This window comes from Gavia stellata, chromosome 19 (genome assembly GCF_030936135.1).
Source record: "Gavia stellata isolate bGavSte3 chromosome 19, bGavSte3.hap2, whole genome shotgun sequence".
Classification (NCBI taxonomy): Eukaryota; Metazoa; Chordata; class Aves; order Gaviiformes; family Gaviidae; genus Gavia; species Gavia stellata.
The window spans coordinates 18,633,352-18,652,036 of record NC_082612.1 but is presented as its reverse complement, the minus strand read 5'-3'; positions in this window follow the sequence as shown (position 1 = coordinate 18,652,036).

Sequence of the window (18,685 nt, the reverse complement as noted above, 5' to 3'; positions counted from 1 at the left end):
AAATGTGGGTAATCCAAAGCTAACAACTTTAGTATCCTCTTTAAAACAAGGCAATTTCTAAGCCTGAATTCTAAATGAAAGCTTTCTGGCCAGAGTCAAATCTCACCCTGGGGAAAAACTGGAGGAACGCTCCATGTTAGGCTGCATGTGAGTGCAGCAGTCATGTTCCTTCTCTTTTTTTTTTTCCCCTGTGAACTATGTGGGTTTGTCCTTTGCAACAGCTTTTAGCACTGTGACAATTTACCTCCCATATCTGGAGGGTTCTGAGCCCCGTCTTCCACCCTATGCTCAGGGTAGTTGTCAGGTAGAGACTATAACCAAAGAGATGGTCAAGATGGATCAAGCATGTATTTTCATCTCCTCTTTTTTTGAGGCTGTACCCTTAGAGTCAGCAGCTGCCAGTGGGTTGTTGGCATTGGGCTGTAGGGAGGATTTTGTTTGGGTAGCTTAAAAGGACAAGGGAAATGCACTGAAGGAAGGGATTTATGTAAATAGCACATATGTTGATGGTAATTCCGTAGGAGATCTTGTTGTGTGTTAGGTTAAGTGGAAGCCGCTGTTTGTTAGTGGCTTGCCAGCCTCGTGATTCCACGAATGGGTTTATTACGACTTAACTACTCTGAGGACAACTGCCCCGTTAGCTTTGCTTCACAGTTCCTCTACTCGGGGAAACCTGGCATCAAACACGGTGCCAAAAGCAATCGGAGCTATTCCCAGGGCAGGCAACCGACTGTGCAGTCTCTTCTGTCGGTGCCTCCCGGGAAACCTGCCGCAGCACAGCCGACCCTTTGCGCTTGTGCTGTTGCAGCCGCCTTCCTGGCTCGTGTAGTTTGCTTTTTTGCAGAAATCAGCCACAGGCAATTGGATTCCAAACAATCCCAGCCTTGAGGTGTCTTTCAAGGACCAGATTTGAGCAGTTAATGATCACCCAGTTGGGGGATGTTGGTACGGGTTGAGGAGGTGTTGGATTGAGGGTATTGGCCCAACCGGCACATGGGGAACTCCTCCAGCTCTGTCGTTGCGCCTGTCGCTGTGGCCAACTCACCGCACCCTTTCTGGGTACTTACGCTTCGGAGAATAAACACATTCGTATTGCAACTGTACTGCCTTGCACGGCAGTGATTAAGGGTACTTTTAGAGTCAATCTGGGATGAGAGCTGGACACACGCCATATGACGGGGTCAGGGAAAAAAAAGCAGCCTGTTATTGTGCCCCATCAACCGGCGATGTGGCTACTACCCAACATCAAGAGGGGAGGGTGCAGAAGTCCCTCCAGAAAATGGAGGTTTTTTCTCTTGGTTTCTTCTAGCTAAAGGCAGACTTCAGTTCTAGAGAAGCCTCAAATGATTTTCCTTTGATTTACCAGTTTTCGGGCAAGCCATAAAATACTTCAGCTCTATCAGCTTAGAGGTGGCTGTAAACAGGTGAAAATGTAGGGCTAAAATAGAAAATTAATTGTAACCACTGAGTTCGACCCAAAGAACTGCAGTACCTTTTGCTGATACATCTCGAGCGGCGTATCTGTATCTATATCTCTGTGTGTGTACGTGTATTTTTCCCATCTACGCTATCATCTTTGCACCTAGAGCAGAGATGAGCAAATTAAATTGAGTTCCAGAAGGAAATACATACTGTCTCTAGATCAGTCTCTGTGTTAGAAGCCTGGCACGGTTCCAGCTTGGATTACTTTTGCCTATTTCGCTTTTTGGCGGGGAGGGAGGGACAAATCCTTCTCTCTGAAGTCCTGCCATTCACATGAGGGGTGACGCAGGCCGTGACAGGAGGTAGGCTGCTACATGGTGAAGCTGGATGGCTGCTAGGCATCTCTGAGCAGTTTAATGAACTTTTGTACGCATGCATTTGCAAAATCGCTACACGGGTACGCTATTTGGCTGAAAATCCTTTTAAGCATCCAGTCAAAGTAGAAATCGCACCGTGCCTCAGGGAACTGCTCGTGCAACATGAGGGCTGCTTTTGTAAGTGAATGACTTGTGAGTTACTCATACCCTACATGCTAGTTATTTAGACGTACTTAAAGCTACTAATCTGAATAATTGATATATTCTATTTTTCAGAAGTCAGAATTCATTTTCCAGTCACGTGAGGCAGTCATTGAAAATGAAGACTGTACGTATTTCTCAATGCTTTACGTTTGCAAGCTGCAGGCAAAAATAGTTGCTCTCATAAAGGCTAAATTGTCCCTGCGCTGTTGTGGCTGTAGCAGTATATAATAGTGCCTTTAAATAGTAGAGTGAGCCCATGCCTGAGCTTGTCTGCTTTTGTAGACATGGAGAGGACAACATCAATTTATTTCTGTAAGTTAAAGCAACAGGTCTTTTACGGTACAACTCCAGCCCTTAGTTTCCGTTCACAGGACAACCTGGGACCGTGTGGGTGTGCTCTAAGGAAGTGCCACCCCTTGGGTGTGTGGCTTGGACGGGCTTCGTGTGCTCCTTGTCGGCTGCTGTGAAGATATCGGCTGATGTGCTCTGCGGAGCCGAGGCACGTACAGCTCAGCACGGTCTCGCAGCTGGGATGGCAGCAAGCGCTGGCTAAGCAGAGTTTACTTGCTTGAAGTGCATCTGCCTGTTCATATGGGCCACGTCTTCAAAATGAGGAGGACTTTGTCAGTGACAGAGTCCTCCTTCGCATTGAACCCTCTTTTACCTGTAATGAATGACCTGACTGAGATGACCAGTGCTAAACCCTGCGTCTTGGAGCAAAAAACAGTGGACTGTGCCGGCATGAAGCCCAATGGCTCCAGCAGGTCCTTTGCTAGGTATCGCTCTACTTCTGCACAGGCTTCAGTGCTCACAGAGGTCTTTCAACACACTTGGGAAATGATAGTGAGGATGTAGTTTTAAAATACAATAGGAAAAACGGGCAGCAAGCACCCCAATTCAAGGTGTAGATGAGCGGCATATAGCAACTTGTGTCCTGTGATACGGTCCCAAACAGGACAAAGACATCTTCTGCTCTGAAGAGCAACTAAGGTCCCATTTTCCCCCAGTAGCTCCGGCAAGCAAGAAAAAATGCCGCAGTAACAGCCCCTTAATCCTGTCACTGCCTAAAGACAGCAGGATTTGCTCGAGGGCAGTTTGTTGAGGAAGGATTTCTGACCTGGAAGCACGGTGTAAATTAAGGTAACTCTTCCCTGGCTCCCTCTGCTCACAGGCAGTTCAGGACAGACTGTCTGTGATACCATAGTCATAACTCAAAGCCTTTTCTAAATAAATTATAAATAAAGCCAGTGAAGAGTTAAATGCAGCATATATTAGATTTCAGTGATGAAGCCTCTGATTAATATAATGAAAAGCCTGGTTTAATTGCATTACCTTCCATTAGCTCCCCTCTTCCTTTTTTTATAATTGTTTCTAAGGCCGTGTGTACCTCAGCCCTGCTGGGACTTTCATTCCACGTTTATTCAAGTGAGACTTCTGCTTTCAAAACTGCACCTTTCATCAATCTGCTATTAATTAGCCAAATGCCGCATCATATTATACATTGCATTGATGCATTGAGTCGAGCGTGTGCCATAATGAGAGGAGAACCCGGGTCTGTCCAGGCTCCTCTCAGGAGCTGGTCATTGGTATTCCAGGATAAGTCGGCTTACTGTAATTTGAAATTGGTCTGCCGTCCCATTAGGAATCTGCCCGATCAATACCAAGTGAATTAGAGTTTCAGTGATCTGATTAACTCCCCATTATTTTCTACCCTGGCTGATTTAGAATGCATGATGAGACAATATTCCAGTTTCTTTGCTTTATCCCAGTTTAAATGAAATATAGACATCTGAGGAAGCAGTGGCTGTGCATTTGATTTGGCTGTGCTGTAATAAAGTCAAACACTCTAAGTGTCTGCCTCACCGTGACAGCCGGGAGCGAGGGCTGCCATGCCGCACAGAGGGACGGCGGCCGGCCGGCCGGGACAGGGCTCTTTCTCTGCACTGCTGCTCCTTTCTAGCTCGTCCGTTCTCTGCCTTGGTTGAGCAGAGTTGGCTAGATGGTGCTCAGCTGGGTACACGTTGAGTTGGTAGATGGCCATACCGTTGGTTTGCAGTCCTGCGTGAGTAACGAGCCGTATGCGGGTGTGCGCTTTCCTGAGCGGGAACCCAAGGTTCAGAGGTGGAAAGCTGTGCGTGCAGACCCAAATTTGGTGTGAGCCTGAGAGAGGGCCAAGGCCTAAAAGATGTGCAGTGGAAATGGGAGATATGCTCTGAATCCGTCTACATTCATGGGATCTCTACCATGGTGAAAGACGGACGTTAGGGCCTAACAGAATTTGATGAGATTTCCTAAGTCCTTCATCTTCAGGACACGGATGATTATTGTGTGTTGGCAGCCTGTAGATTCAATCCCTAAATGGAGCTTCTAGTTGCTATTTTATTGCAAGTATATAAGAGCGTGAAACAGGACCAGAAAAAAAGGCATCATTTTGTGAGTCTGGAAGGTAGTTTTTAAGGAGAAAGACTGCTGGCTTTGGTTCATCTGCTAATTTTGAAGTGATGTTAATAGGTCCTACTTATTATCTCTCTTTTTTTTAATTCTTAAATTTATGTTTTTGAGATAAAAAGGCTTAGTGTTTTTACTGCCAAATTCCTTGGCAGTGCATGTTAATATTGGCCTGGGGAAAGAGTGGTGAAAAAGCAATCCCGGTTTGCTCCAAAGAGCTGTACAACCCGATAACCCTAATGCCAACTCTGTTTCAGTCGTGGAAAAGAAGATAGAAAAGATGGCCTGCATGATAGCCAGAGATGTTTCAACAAGGTATTCCTACCTAAAGAACTTGCCCCTAAAAAAAAAAATCAGGCCTTGCCGGCTACATATATGAAAGACAAAAAGGGCAAGGTTTCTAATCATGCTTAGATACTCAAAAAGAGGATTTGAACCCAAAGCAGAAGTTGCTCTGTTTTAAAATGTACAGTCTTAATGTACCAGTTGGCCAGAATTACAAAATACTTCAAAAATCAGAAAAATATTTAGAGAAAGCTGCAGATGCATTTATTTTAGGAGGCAAAATCTTGTTTGTATTCCCCTTCAAGCTGTCGTAGAGTCCTAGCCTGTTTAATGTATTTCAGGGCATAAAATAATGAGCAGTGCTGCACATCTTGTGTGCTAATAGGCAAAAAATGGGTCATAATCTGCTTAATATGTGCAATGAAGAAATTAATATTAATATACATCTTTTACAATTTAATATAGATTTGCTGAGTAGTACATGTGTAATACATAAATACATACATAAAAGTTTAATGCGGGCATACTCTTGTATCTCCCGCCAGTATACGTTGACATAATTTTACTGTTTCTTCATTGCTGCTTGATAGACACTTTATAGGGGGTGTTTGTGGTGTGTGTTTTTGGTTTGGTTTTTTTCAAATGAGAAAAGAAAATAGAAGAGAGAAGACTTGCAAGCGCCGAGAGTTTGAGTCATCTGTGGGCAGTGAACCTGGAAACTTTGACTCTCAAGGCGAAGCCTCTTAGTGCTCTCCAGAGGTCCTGGGGCAGGACACCACTGGTGGGATGGCAAAGCTCTGTGTGTAGCCCACTAGAGGGTGACAGAGCCTAAAGTTAGGAACATGGAGGTGGCACGCTCCCCTGGGCATCGGGGCTCCAGAGCCCTTGGCATCCTCCTTGCCTGCCCGGGGTGGACCCCCTGGTCTGCCTGCCAGGCTTAAAATGCCCATGTCTTAATGGTATAAACCATCCCTTCCTGAGAAACGTGAGCTGGGCCTTCAGCTCATGGGTAGTAACCACCTTGTGAATCTCCTTATAGCAACGTGATGCGGAGGAAACGATTCACAAAGTTATGGGAAAAATATTAGAGCAGATGTAGGAGAGCTGACCCGATCCCCAGTGCCACGCACATGCTTGCTGAGAATTGGCTCTGCCATGGATGGATTTATGTTAAGGCACCTAAACTAGGCCAAGGTATCTCTGTTTTGAGCCTGGCATTGTTCCGCCGAAGCTGAGAGAGAGGAATTTCATTCTTCAAGGCACTGGGAGTCTCATCCTTGCTGATGTTGAAGAAGACTTTCCCTCTCCCCGTGTACAGGCAGGCTCTTTGTCCAAACGCGGTCGGTTTTGCCAGCAGATGAGACAAGGAGATGCGGAGAGGTGGCCATAAACTAATTCTGAGCCAATGGCCGGTTGACCTATTCCCGACCCACTGAAGCTGGCGGAAAGGCGAGCTGTTGACTTGGCTAGGCTTTCGATCATGACCACAGGAGAAAGGCACATCGCAGTGTGTCCCAGCGAAACCTAGTTAGCCCTTGGGTGGGGAAGAGACCCTGCAGTGAGCTTTGGCTGTAGTCCTCTCAAGCATGTTGCCTCTGCAAAGAAATACCATTTAACAGCGTGATGCGTGACAGCCCTGTGGGAGTCATCTTGCCCTGCAAAATGCCTCTTAAACTAGAAAACTACCCATTTTGGTAGTCACTATCATCTCCGTGCAAGTATTAAGACTAAATCCAGGGTTTGCAACTTGTGCCTGATGTTCAGAGTTGGAAACACCAAAATCTGCAAGGCAGCAGTGCTGAACTGGTCCAGCTCAGACACCCCACATGGGCTTCCATGTGTAAATGGGAGAATACCACATTTCTAGTGGTGAAACTGGAGATATAAGGTCTCTGCTAGATCTGAGGTGGAAGGAAGCACCATGGAAAGCTGGTAACTACCCAGGAGCCAAAATGAAGCCTCACCTGACTTGGACTTGATGATCTTACAGGTCTTTTCCAACCTTAGTGATTCTGTGAAAGCACCAGCAGGCTGTTAGGTGCCTTCCTTAGATGTCCTTTGTTGCCTGCTTATGCTCTCGGCTTGCAGCGAGCAGCCGTGCCCACCCTGTAGGTTTTCATTAAATACAGACTTAGTTGAGTGTTTTGCATCTCGCTCTTGTGTTGAGGTTTCTTTAGTGTTTGCAGCGTCATTCGGTGGGGTTGGGGGCTTAGGTTGATGAAGATGAAAATAAATTTCCAGGAGAAACGTTGCAAGCTCTGGGCTGTGTGTAGCTTAAAGTTCAAGTGCTATGGACCCATTCAGTATCTCTCAGGGACTGAGGAAAGAGAACTGGAAGGGGAGAGAAGAAAGTGTTGGTGAGCATTCATGTAAAATGCTGTGCTAAACTAACAACAAAATGACATTATGACCTAAAAGGAAAGTGTTGCAGTAGCATGAAATTACATCTCAAAAGGGCTAGTCATCTTTGGAACCGTGCAAATTGTGAAATCCTAAATGAAAATTTTGTAGGATTTGAAAGAAGTTTGTGACGGATTTCAGGCATGATTAACTACTTCAATGTTTTATTATTATTTCTGAGAAACCCATATAGAACTCTATTAATTAAAACTCAGACCGACACTTTGGCTCCATAAGATTTAGAAATTAGTGTGATTTTATCTCATTAGCGCATTTATTGCAGTGTTCGTCCTTTTAATTAAGCATTAAGTCCCTCCAAGGTGAGTTTTATCATCCCACAATGCATCTGGGCTTTCGCTACTTGTCTAAATACGCATTAGGGGATGACAGCCACTTTGGAGAAACCTTAATTGTGTTATCGCTGAAGTTTGATTCTTTCATTGGTCTATTTTGGGGTGATAGGTTTTAATTTCTTTACGGCCTGCCGCAGGTATGCAGGAAGCATACTGTGATGGCAGTTGTGTCTAACGTCAGTGTTGCCCTACGTGGGTAGGAAGGCTGAATTCAAAGGACTTGAGGAGGACCTGAGCCAAAGGCTAAAGAGGTCTTCCCACTGGTCGTGGTGGCCTTTAGAAGGGATCCAGGACATGGCGCTGGGCTGAGAGCTGCTGGTCCTGCTTGCTTGCTGTCCCGGGGGGAGAGAACACACAGCGAAGGGTGCTGGCACACCTCGCGTCGCACTTGGGCTTGCCAGCCGGCAAGTGAGGCTGGTGGTGGGCTCCGTGCGACACAGTCAACTAAGCTTGAAGATGGCTACTGCGCCTGTATGTGGGTGCGGGTCGAGACGACTGTAAAGCTTGGATCCACCGAGATCCTCAGGTCTCTGCTTCCCGTGTAAAATATGTGAGGGATGGAGCCCAGGCTTCCGTGGTTCCAGTCAGTCCTCATATTCATGGAAACGAGGGGGTGTCTTGTATGTATATACATACGTATGTGTGGTATATACATACATATGTGTGGTATATACATACATATGTGTATATAATGTATGTATATGTGTATATAAAAAACCAGACCATTTTTGTCCTGAAGAATTTGCAGTGTTAGCACTTAAAAGACACCAGGTGAGCACACAAAGAAGTAGTAATGTGTGGTGACTGAAAAGTGTACTATAATGACATTATCCCTACAGATGTGATCAGCTGCGAATGCAGTCCTGTAAATAGTAGTTTTCGCAGTATGGACTTGTGTATATTTATAGCAGGAGGAGAGGTGATATCGTCAGCCTATTTCAATAAGCCATTTTGCTGTCACCAGATGGCAATGTAACGATATTTCATCATTATTTTGCCTTGATACGTCACTGCCAACTTGTGGTACTTGGTGTTTCTCTATAAACCCTCACTAAAGGAGTTCTATTAAAAAAAAAAAAAAAAAGAAAAATCCCATTTTTGTTTCCATTTTACTTTGTTGTTGCTAACTTCTTCATTTACATAAATAGTTTTAAGGAATACAGGAATTAAGAAATGAATTCTGCATGGGTTTCAGCTTTGCTGGTCCAACCCCCCCTAGGTCAAGTAGAGAACCTCGTGATTTATTGGCATGACTGTTGTTGCTATTAGCATTAATATGTGAATTATTTGTTTATTTTGGGTGAATGCATCATGACTGTAAAATGGAGGAGCTGGGCAGCAATGCATATTTTTCTCAGTAAACAGAAAAGGCTGAAAAAGGGCAATTCATTGATACAAGTCAGACTGAACGCTCAGAAATGAGGCAAAATTATTGCTATTTGCCTGAGCTGTGTTACTTCTGACTTAGTGAGAATTGTGTGTGATTTAATAAAATTAAGTTTGGGGAGCTTGGGTAATATCTAGAAAATCTCAGCAAAAAGAGCTTCAGGCTCCTTAACTATTGCTATGAAGCTTTGGATATTCCTGCGTTCTCCAAGCTAAAAAAAAAAAAATAAAATCATGAATTTGTGTTTTTCTTATCCCTAGTACAAAACATACCTTTAAAACAACCAACGCTAGTGAAAACTAAACTTGGGCATACTACAAATATAACAGTGTCAAAGTAGTATGTCTTCCATGTGCAGAGATAAATTACATGTATATGATTTTCATATAAAACCCCCTTCCCTTCCTTTTGTGGCTGCCTGACCCTATGGAGCTTAACACCCTTCTTACCTGCTTTCCGTCATTTTTTTTATGTAATGCTTCTGCCATTGCTCTGAAGGAAGTTTTAACTGTTGCCTCTTGAAAGGTCACTTCAAGTCTGAGGATGTAAAGAGAAGAAAACCAAAAACACAGTTAATTACGATGTGTCAAATGTCCTCATAAGAAAAATACCTTTCACAGTCAGGCAAATAGCACAAAAAAGGATTGTGCCTCTTGGAACTGTTCTGTCCAAGCAGGCTCATAGTTTACTAAATCCTTCGCAGGCTGGCCGGCACGTGTGCTCCTGAAGACCAACAATGACCCATCCAAGAGTTGAACCCATTGTGCGCCTCCATCCTTTCCCCCCTGGACTCTCCTTGGGAGTCAGACAGTGTGTCCAGGAGGCAGCGGACAGGAGTCCGAGCAAAGGACCTTAGCTAGAAGCAGACCTGCTCATGCTAAACCCAAATCTTAAGCTGAGCTTTAGTAACAAGGCCAGGTGTTGAGAAGAAACCTGGCTGGCCCAAAGAATGGATTTCTCTTCCCATTCCTGAGACTTCAAAAACACCAGTGAGCTGTGGGGAACATCTGAGAGGAGGGAGCATGGTGTGCCAGCTTTGTCCGTCACCCGGGATGGATAGCAGGAAGCCTGTGGAGCAACCTGTTCCGGGCTCTGCGCCACTCCACTTGACGTGAACAAACATCGCGTTCACTATTGTGCGCTGCTTGGGCCTGTGAACCACGTGATTGGTTTCTGTCCAAAAAACTGAATTAAAAAAATCAGCACTGTGATTCTGGCACGCAGTCTTCTCGCTTTCTTCTGAACAACTGCAACCTGTTCTTCCAGCACAGGCGGAAAGGCGCGTAACGGTGTTGGTGAGGCAAGTCCGTGAGGCACAGCACAGGTTAGCTGTAGATGACTGGTTTTAGGGATGTGCAAGGTGTAAGTGGCTCAGTTAAAGACTTTCAGTGGCATTTGGGTGCCTGGTGTTGCAAACTGTTTGAAAGACACAGCCAGATGCGTTGGTTTTATATCTTGAATTACTACTCTTGTTTTACTTGTCTGAGCTTTGAGTTCAGTTTTGGCTTTTTTGGACAGCTTGTTGTACTGTATGTGAGGGTGCTGATCCCTATCGCCTGGTTCTTTGACCGGTCCTGGCACTTTGAGACGATCTAGTCAGAAAGTCTGATGCTCTTCTAGGCAGGTGTAAATCAAAAGATGTTCTCCTGGAGTAAGTTGAACTGTGCTTGCATATAAGTGCCCTGAGGAGAGACTGAGGCACATATAGCGATGCATATTAAGCAATATGGGGAATTTGTGATTTACTGCTACCAAATCCATCTCCCTAAACTTCAGCTTCTTCCTGTGTAGGCAATCCTAGTGCTGCCCTCTGCGAGAGTGATAGGATTACTCTGTACGATTGCAGTGAAGCTGTAGTAGAGGTCCAGGTGTAGGGACTCGCCCGCTCCTAGATAAAGAGATTATCAATTCTGAATGTAATCTGGGGAAAAGTTATCTTTGGTAATGAAAAGTCACCTATTTTTCCAACAAATTACAAGAAAAGGTTTTTTATTTTATGAGAAATCCAGTCTACCACTCTGCAGCAGGGTACAGGAATCACCTTTTGATCCCAAATACGGATGCTCAAGTTTGTAAATTTAATAAAAAAGATAAAAAAACCCCAACGTGGCAGTGCTTAGACCAGAAGCAATAAACTCTGATTAGATCTCACTATTTTTGTATCAGAGTCTCTTTTGGCTTGCACAGAGGTGAGAGCTTTGGACGAGATAATAGCTTCAGACAAATGCGAGAGCGTATGAAGTTTAAAGACCCATTCGGGTCCTGCATTGTTTAGGAAATTAAAATAATCAAGTATGTTTTCTGTCACTGTCCCTTGTGTGCCTAACTGTCTGTGCCCCTCCATCATTCATTCTCGCATAATGGAGGATATATCTATACTTCTTCTGTTGCACGGCCCGGCTGGCTGCATGCTATGAATATCTCCATCAGCACATCTTTATTAACCTATAAAACAGCAAAGAGTCCGAACCAAACAATCGGGTACCATCAAAACATCCGAGATGCTTCTGGCGTTTGTGTCATATTGTTGTCACTTACAACTGAGTAAAATGAATGTTTAAGAGGTGCGGCAATGTTCTTCCCCCGTGTATGCTTGTCATGCGTTTATCTTAGTGCCAGCAACTAAAAAAGGGGGGTGAGATTATGGTGAAATGGGGGGATGTGTTGTGTGCCACCCAATCCAACTGTTACCTGTGCTTCCCCAGGTAGACTTCATGAGCTTTAATTGATGCTAAAATGCAAGTTATTGTTGTGCAAATATGACTGATGACTAATTGAACCTTGAAGCTAAGAGCTGGGTCAGCAACTATCACCCAGTCGTTGTCCCTGGTGAAAGAGCGCCTGTACAGATTGCATGTCAACTTTTCGGTAAGAAGCTCCTTGATACGAATAAGGGTGAGAGAAACAGAGCTGTGGCTTTTTTTAAAGGCGGTGAAATGTTCCCTATTTAGTTTGAAATTTGAAAGAATGCATGGTAGCTAAATAAATACTTCTGCAGTGATTTTTCTTGGACTTCAGTTGGGATTTGGACCCAAAACAACTCCTCCTACTTGCCTCTTCCCGTTGTGCCTATTATGTGAAGTTGATGAATCTGCAGAATATTGGTGGAATTTTTTTTTAATTCTGTGCTATTAAAAAAAAAATAAATCAGCAAGTGTGTGGGATCCCTTGAGTCCTGGGCTCACGTATGGCAAAGCCGCTGCCTGGATGAAAGACGACTTTGTGTCGAGCTGAGTGCTTGAAGCTTTGGGTGCTTCTGCACAGCGTGCTTCCAAGCCTTCCAACATCATTTGTTTCCATTGCAATTGGGCAGCTGCTTATCGCAGAGCAGCGATTTCTCTATTTTGCCTGAGCAAAATCAAAATAATATATGTTTATACCTAGTACGTCTCCTCTGATGTTCCCCTGGCTCTGTACACCTGTTAAACATAACTCGCTGTGTCTCCCTTCCCCTTCGAGGCGACAAATATTGCCCCCATTTAAATGATAGGATGAAGATTAAAAATCAAGCATGTGAAAGGCCGGGCTCTGACTTAGGGAGGGATGGTGGGTCCCACTGACACTGTCCATTATGGCTCAGCCGCTTGCGAAGGAGCTGAAGAAACACAACCAGTTCCTGCCTGCTCATGAAGGCAATTGAACATCAACTTCCGCTTTTCTAATCCATGAAATCGTCATCCTCAGCAGTTTTGCCACCAAGCTGTTGGTGTAGTAGGGAGCAAGCATGTCTAACGGGAGGGTGAAGCAGACTGGAGAGGGGGAATGGCTAAGCTGAAATGATTTTGCTCATACCGGTAAGCCAAGAGCCTCCTAAATGCCTAGGACCACATTAAACCCCATGCAAAGCTTTTAGGTATTTGAACACGTCCATTGTATGTACTTGCAAAATTATTACCGTGTGAAGGTCTGCCTTGGGTAAACTTGTATGTTCCAAGGTATAGACATAACCCGAATGTTAGGCTGCATCATGTTGAGTTGAGGGGAAACGGGGAGGGCGCACACAACTGTAACAGCAATTCCCTGAGCCTTAAAGCTGGTGCTCTATTTCTAAGTGAAACTATAAAGCTTGCCTTTCTTCTGACTCATAAATACCTATATTTTTTTAATTGGAAGTAGAAATCTAACTCAGCAAACTGATGTTCTGGATTTTCGCTTTTTTGTAAATGAGGTGTTTATAACATGAAGTTTTTCCTTTAAAAAGGAATACATAAATCTAAGCTCCTGTGCTGGCCGCTGCTTGGGCAAGGTGTAGTCTCGCAACAGCTCGGAGTATTGTTTGTCCAGCAGGAGCCAGACGGCAATAAATCCCAGAGCTTCAAGCGGCAAATCCCCTCATCTACAGTCCTTGAAGAAGCAGAAGTCTCAGGGATGTTATAAGGGGATATATGTGAGGGAGGATCGTCTTTATGCAGCTTTTGGAGAGGTCCATGCAGCAGCGAGGATGGTGCCTTAAACTGGAGCGGGTGAGCGTATGCAACCTTGTTTCGTGGACAGCATCAAGTCGGTAGGGAAAAAAGTGTAATACTGTTGAAGTGCAAAAATAATCACAAATCAAGAAACGCTTGCCTGGGAGGATAACATAATATAAAGCGAGTCTGAAAGTCACTCATAAAGGACAGGATATTAAAGCCAGGGGTAGGGGAGGGGGCAGGCTATTAATCTATGTGTCTGCGATGTCAAAGACATATGCCAAATGGTTCTTCTGCAGTTTTGGACACCAGCCAGCAGAGATGTTCACCAGGCAACGTGCAGAGCTTGGCCTGTCTTCCCCCACAACTCTCTGATTTCTGGGGCAAGAGCAGTAAATACTTTATAAGAAAGTAGAACTGGAGTAAACAGAACTGAACTGGGGCAGTTCAGGAACCATAAGGTGTGACAAATCCTTCTGCTCATGAGACAACCGTGCCCTAAAAGACAGACTATAGGAGAAGCCCATATCCAAGCTACAACTGCATGACAGTCTGCCCATAGATGCTTTTTCTCCAAACTTGATGCCGTCGGTCTCTGAAAGGGACGGATAGTTGGAGCTGATGAGTGGGAGAGGTGGAGCACGGCGTCGCCCTGTGCTGTCAGGCTGGCTGGTTGAGGGGAGGTGGCAGTCACAGTGGTAACGCCTCTACATACCCTACGCACTTGAAAGGAGAATCAAGTAAAGGAATAGCCTTTGCCAGTTAATTATTTTTTTCTCCCATTTGCACAGAGTGCTTGGTACCACAGGGTGTATCACAATATGGAGTCTGAATGCAACAGGACAAGAGGAAATGGTCTCAAGTGGCACCAGGGGAGGTTTAGACTGGATATTAGGAAAAATGTCTTTCCTGAGAGAGCGGTGAAGCATTGGAAGAGGCTGCCCAGGGAGGTGGTGGAGTCCCCATCCCTGGAGGGGTTCAAGGAACGTGTGGACGTGGCACTGCGGGACATGGTTTAGTGGGCATGGCGGGGTTGGGTTGGTGGTTGGACTTGACGATCTTACAGGTCTTTTCCAACCTTAGTGATTCTGTTTGATTCTGTGAACTCTTGAAATAGTTTCTCTTCCCTCCTGACAACTTTCTCTGCTGGTTTTTGCTGATGTAGGAACAGCTTGGTATTTGTATTAGAGCAGCAAACAATTCATCAGCGGGGTGGTAGATTTACTGTGCCACTTGTTAAGCATACGCGAAGTAAGATGGATTCCTGCTTCCAGCCTACGGCGGCAGGCAGGGCTATGGCGACAGCAGCATCACTCTTGGCTTTTGAGGACACCTATGAATGACTTGGACAAGGTCACCGTGGAGGTCTGTGTTGGAATCAAAGGGTGTTTCTAGCTAACCTGACTCCTTGTCTAACTCAAATGACAGGGGGCTGAGGTATCAGGCAGGCAAAATTCCTGTCCCCTTGAATAGGGACTTCGCAAGCAGTCAACGATTGCAAGGATCTTACTCATTGCTGTTACCCCTCTTCCCTCTTTTCTTCGTTTTTTTTTTTTCCCTTGTTTGATTTGTTAGTTTTCCGGCATTTTGTCTTTGTCTTAAACTTAACAGAGGCAGAAAAAGGAGAAATTAAGATTTTGATGGCAAATGCTTGTAAGGTATAACAGTTTTTTATTTCAGAAGTCAGCAAAGATGCATCTCATTACAGGTGCTAAGAATAATCATGGCCCTGTTAAGTGTATAGTGTTTCTTACCCAGGTAACCAAGTTGGTGTTGCCTTAATTTATATCTGTCTAAAGCCGTATAGAATTATCTCATCCTGAATCTCTCAGAGACGTTGCAGGCAGAATTCATGGTGGACATTGGTTGTTTTCTCACCAATTTGCGGGAAATCTGGACACATTCTGGAGTCACGTCGATCGAATCTGCTTGCTTAAAGTTAACGATGGAGAGGGAGAGGTTTCGCTTCGCCTCTGAAGAACCAAAGGGGTGTCTTTGCCCTTCTGGAGAAAAGACACTGCCAAATTTGCCTTTGCAAGTTTTGAATGAAAAGGTATGAGAAAGTGGGAGAATGGGCTCCTGCACAAACTGACTTTTTCGTTGAATTTTTCATTGCTCGGACTTCTCTTAGATGGCCAAAGTGAAGCCCATGAGAAGGTGCTCAAGTTAGCTGGCGTGGCCCGGAGACAGCAAGGAGGTTGCTGCAGCATCGTGCCGCTCACCCCGGTGCTTCTGGCCTCAACAAGCTGAGGGATCCGTGGCTGTGGCGTACTGCGGCGTAGAGAGATGCACAGCTGGGACTTGGGCTTCACTTCCCTCCCCTTCCTATTCGGGACCGTATAAAAAATCCTTTGTAAAGCAAGTTTATAAATAATTTAATGGCAGATATAAAAGCTTTTACTTTTTTTTTTAAACTGGCACTTTTTTGTAAATCTGTCTATATGAAAAATATTCCTAGCAAAGTTCACCCGGAGAAGGCTTAAAGTTATTATTAGGCATATAAATTGACTGCTTTCTCATTTACATGCAGGCAAATTTCTTTAATTTATTAATCTGATTTGCATAGAAAATTACGGCACTCATTGTCACTGAGAAGTCTCATTTAAGGAAGGTTTTATAAATGCTATAACTAAACAGAAATAGAAGAAAATACGTAAGTGTTCTTAATTTTTTTTTTCCCCTTTCCGAGAATATTTTTATTTAAATGGAAAAAAAAATTCAAACCATGTACCTATTGCAAGACTCTGGAACTTGCTTGACAATTGCTTCACCAATACGTATTTTGTTTTCTTATATTCAATTCAGGAGAGAGGAAAAAGATTATTGAACTTAAGTTTTAAAGTTCACAAGGGGGGAAAAATAGCTTAGAGGAACTGTTCTGCGGTAATGTAGGAAGACACTTAATTAACTTGGGCTTCATTTAAAACTGTAGCGTAAATCTTTTCAAAATGAATCAAAGTCTCCGCTGAATTATATCTTAGCCAAGTTTTACAGTCAAAAGGATCTTAAATCAGTAAGACCTGTCACTGAGAGCTGCGCTGGTGTTTTCACATTCTCCGCAAGCTCAGCCGCTCTTGGACTTGAAAGTCTTTTCCCCGGGTCCATTTGCTCTAGCAACAGCTGGCTTTTTGAGGCAGCACATTAGCAGCTCCCAATTAAACAGTATTCCAGCTAATTTGAGCTCGGGCAGATGACGGACATCAATGACAAAGAGTTTCCTCCCTCCCACCCTCTGCTTGTTCAGTTTTAAAAAAAAAACCTTCATTTTCTTTTAATCGCTCTTTGGAGACATGGTTGCTGCTGGAATTCGCTCTTCATCGTGGTGTCCAGCTGAGAAATTGTTCTCCTATCTTGCTGAGGCAAAAGGCGAGAGCGTCAGCCCACACATGCTGCAGATGTGCAAGGGGGTAAACGGGGGGAAGCAATGACAATTAAAGAGCATATGGTCAAAAATAAATCTGTACAGTAGTGCCAGTCCATATTAATCACAAGATTAAGAATAATAGCGTATCTGTACAAGTAGCATGCTAAATCTCCTATTACATTTACTAGCCTTCATATATCTGTATCTGTATGTTTATCAGGGTGTCTTATATGATATACTATATGAAGTGAGGGAGGATTTATAGTAGGTTTTGTGTAAATGGACCTGATAAAAACTGCAAAAAAAGGCAATATAAAACATTAACATCTGGAAAGACGTATGTCACTGGAATAACACGCACAAAATACGTGTATGAATGTATGAAAGAACAATAGAATTAAAGCTTTATCTTAGCAGAACTGTAGTATGCCAAGCTTTTTACAAATCTGGGTAAAAACCTAGCCTGTAAGTTTTCAGCTCAAGTTTAGCACTGTGAGGAGGCTTCATGCCATCTCATCGTTAAGATGTTACTCTCTGAGATCTTGGGGTTTTGTTAGTAGGATTTGGTTTAGAAATAACTTCGTACCTTTCCGAGATGGGTCTGGTTTGCTCCGAACATGTGTGCCTTGGAGGCACTGAGGGAACAGGCAGAACTAAACTGGGAGAGTTGTTCAGCGTGCGTGAGGTTTCATCAACCAAAACAGCACTTTTAAGAGGTCTGCTTATGTTACTTGTGTTCTGCTAGGAATGGGAAGGGATGGATGACACCAACTAAGCATTGCCCCTCACTCCAAGAAGGACATTGAGGGGCTGGAGCGTGTCCAGAGAAGGGCGACGGAGCTGGTGAGGGGTCTGGAGCACAAGTCTGATGAGGAGCGGCTGAGGGAGCTGGGGTTGTTCAGCCGGAGAAGAGGAGGCTGAGGGGAGACCTCATCGCTCTCTACAGCTCCCTGAAAGGGGGTTGTGGGGAGGTGGGTGTTGGTCTCTTCTCCCAAGGGACAGGACAAGAGGAAATGGCCTCAAGTTGTGCCAGGGGACGTTTAGGCTGGATATTAGGAAAAATGTCTTCACTAAAAGGTTTGTCAAGCACAGGACCAGGCTGCCCATGGAGGTGGTGGAGTCCCCATCCCTGGAGGGGTTCAAGGAACGTGTGGACGTGGCACTGCGGGACATGGTTTAGTGGGCATGGTGGGGTTGGGTTGGTGGTTGGACTTGATGATCTTACAGGTCTTTTCCAACCTTAGTGATTCTGTGATCACCTTTGCGGCTCTGTCAATATTAGGAGTAGGTGGTCTGGATTGTGAACTGGTACTTTGCGTGCAGGCATGAACGTAAATTTTGGGAAGATACAGCGCTGTCCAGGTGTTAGGCTTTGAAAAAGTCCTTCCAGAATGGCTGCTCTCCCATCCTCTGGAATGGTGCAGATCTCTAAGAAGTCAATTACCTGTTTAAAAATTAAGCCAGTGTGACACTCTGCTGTAATAATTAAGCACATATATTTTATCGTGGTTGAAGATACTTAAGGGATTTTTCCTATCAGCACTTCTGTGAAGCTTGTGAAGTTGCTGTTGCCCAGGTTTCATGGGGGGAGATGGAAATGGATGATTCCCCCTAGAGAAGGATGGTGCCCAATGGGAGGGGTGGGTAGGAGGGATACAGAGTTGGGAGTAGCAGCCACGCCAGGCAGAGCTCCGTGGTCGCAGCTATCAAAGGCTGTTGGGTGTTACTCAGCCTCAAGTCTGAACCGAAGGAAAACCCTGCTTTAGAGGAAGAGCTCTGTCAGGCTAGCAGGTTTTCCCTGCAACTCCAGGGATTATTTTTAAAGGACGCGAAGGTTTCCATCGCTCCATTAGTAGTGGCTTCAAAGGAAGGACAGTCACGCGTCTCAGGCTAAGCCGTGAAAGCAGATGCTCTACATTAACTCCGAGACCCACTGGTGTGTGCCTGAGTCAGATACCTGCCCGTGATACCTTGCTGAATTACATCTGTTTACCTGTTTCTGCCCAGCAAAGCACTGAAGCATGCATTTAAAACAT